Source organism: Pristiophorus japonicus, unplaced genomic scaffold (assembly GCF_044704955.1).
Source record: "Pristiophorus japonicus isolate sPriJap1 unplaced genomic scaffold, sPriJap1.hap1 HAP1_SCAFFOLD_168, whole genome shotgun sequence".
Lineage (NCBI taxonomy): Eukaryota > Metazoa > Chordata > Chondrichthyes > Pristiophoridae > Pristiophorus > Pristiophorus japonicus.
The window spans coordinates 754,750-757,345 of NW_027251362.1; the positions used below are offsets into that span (position 1 = coordinate 754,750).

At 41.8% G+C, this 2,596-nt stretch overlaps 1 non-coding gene across 1 annotated transcript; it reads right to left on the bottom strand.

Annotated features, from left to right (window-relative positions):
• Positions 1-423: 423 nt before the first annotated feature.
• Positions 424-506, bottom strand: trnas-uga (transfer RNA serine (anticodon UGA)). Its single transcript has one exon. It is a non-coding gene; the product is annotated as a tRNA-Ser (tRNA).
• Positions 507-2,596: the final 2,090 nt, after the last annotated feature.

A 2,596-nucleotide genomic window follows, 5' to 3' on the forward strand; every position in this document is an offset into this window, starting at 1 on the left:
GCTGTATATTAGTCTGCTACAAACTGCAGGGGTCACATCGCTTAATGGATAAGGCATCTACTTTGATGCAAACACTGATGTTATCAGAAAATTCCAACGTCAAACGCTGCCGTGGTCATTTTGGCAAAACTTGTTCATCTTCATAAAACCAAACCTCGTTCGCACTCATTAACTAAAGGTGAGTGCCTCCCAAACAATGCACTTATCTTTATTAAAAGGCATTTTTTTCATGCTGTGTACATTGCTCACTGATTTTTGAAGATAGTGTCAAAAAAACCAACAATTAATACCGATAAACTATTAATGTTTCCAGTTCGAACAACATCTTCACGTCAATCAGTGTAATAAAGGGCAGTGGAGGGAATTGTGATCAGATTCCAATGAGATCCACGTGAGTCGATAAAAAAAGAGCACATGTAGAATCGCTGCGAGCAGGGGTCGAACCTGCGTGGGGAAACCTCCATTGGATTTCAAGACCAACGCCTTAACCACTCGGCCATTGCAGCTACACAATAAAACTGCTTTAATAGTCGAATCGTTGGTGCAATTTATCAGAGAGACCGCCTGCATGCTTGTCCTATTGGATCTCCCAGACGATGCGAAAATTAAATCATAGAATCACAAAATTTCTCAGCAAAGAAGGAAAAATTGCGGTCAGAACTGAAAGAATTTACATTTCGGGAAAAACTGAACAGTCTGGGGAACCTCTTTCTCGAAAAACAAGGGAGATATATTTTTAACATTATGAAGGTATTTGATCGAGTTGATGTGCAGAAAATATTTGCTATTGTGCAGGAGTCCAGACGGGAGGTCACTGATAAATTCAGTCGACAATTCAAGAGCAACTTATTTACCAAAGAGTGGTTAGAATGTGGAAGATGCTACATAAGCAGCAGTTGAGGCGAATATCACAGATTCATTTTAAAAGGAATGACTTGAGCACATGACTGAGAAAGCAATAGAAAGTCATTCAGAGGCAGAAGTCCTCACCACTTTAAAAAGTCCTTGAATGTGCACTTCAATTCCAGTAACCTAAACGGCTGTGGAGCAAGAGTTGGAAAGTGGCATTAGTCTGGATAGGTCGGATTTTAGTCGGAATTTAGGTCATGATCTGGTATTTCTTCGGCAGCTCAGTGCATTTTGCAGCAAATCAATACTTCAGATAAGGGAAACTGCGTTCCCAGCAGTTCCTGCTACACAAGTGGCTCCAATTCTACTCACTTTTCCATTGAGTTCTCTTAGAACCTGAGTCTATTACACAGGAACAAGAGCAAGCCATCGAACCTGTTACAGAAGGACATCAGAATTCCATTAGCCCCTCGAGCCAGTTGCAAAGGTCAAAAGGAAGTAATTCAGATCCTTGGGCTTTTTATTCAAGAATAGTAGAACGCCTTCGGCCGCTCGGACCTGCTGCATAGATGACGAGGAGGCACACTTTCCTTTTACACAGAATTAGCTGGAGGCCATTCAGCCGCACTGCACTGTTGCACAGGGAAAGGAGGAGGACATAAACACCTCAAATCTGAGCCTTCGGAGAGGCAGAAGCCGATCAGTTCCTTGAGCTTGCTCTACAAGAAGAGTATAAGTCCATTTAGATCCTAGAACTTAGAAACAATGAAAACGGCAGCAATCGTCGTCCATTCGGCCCTTCGAGTCTGCACCGCCATTTGATATGATCATTCCTAATCTTCTATCTCAACACCATATTCATGCTTTCCCCCCATATCACTTGATGTCTTTTGTGTCGAGAAATCTATCTCCCTCTTAAATATATTCAGTGACTCGTCATTCACATCCTTCTGTGGAAGGGAATGCCATAGCTGCACCACTCTCTGAATGAAAAATAAATCTCACCTTCTCCTTCCTAAATTTCCTACCCCGTATCCTGAGACTGTGACCCCTTGTTATAACCTTCCCAATCAGGTGAATCATCTTCCCCGCATCCAGTCTATTCAACCCTTTCAGAATGGTATACGTTTCAATGAGATCCTCTCTCATTCTTCTAAACTCTACAGAATACAGGCCGAGTCGACACAATCTGTGCTCATACGACAGTCCTGCCATCCCAATAATCCATCTGGTGAACCTTCGCTGCACTCCCTCTATGGCAAGTATATCCTTTCTGGGGTTAACGAAACCAAAACTGCACACAATAGTCCAGCTGCGGTCTCACCAAGTCACTGTAGAATTGTAGTGACACATCTTTACTCATTTACTCACATCCTCTTGGAATGAAGGCCAACATACCATCTGCCTTCCTCACTGATTGCTGCACCTGTATGTATGCTTTCAATAGACTATTTAATAAGGACACCAGGTCCCTCTGCCCATCGATCCTGTTTCCAGTCCATTAACCAATTTTCAATCCATGCTAGTAAATTACCCCTTATCATATATGTTTTACATTTGCACACTATATCTTATGTGGGACTTTATCAGAGGCCTGCTGAAAATCCAAATACACTATATCCACTGGTTCTCCCTTAACTTTTCTATCAGTTACATCCTCAAAAACTCGAGTAGGTTTATCAAACATGATTTTCTTTTCATGACTTCATGTTGACTTTGTCTAATCCCTTTGGTATTATCTTAGTGT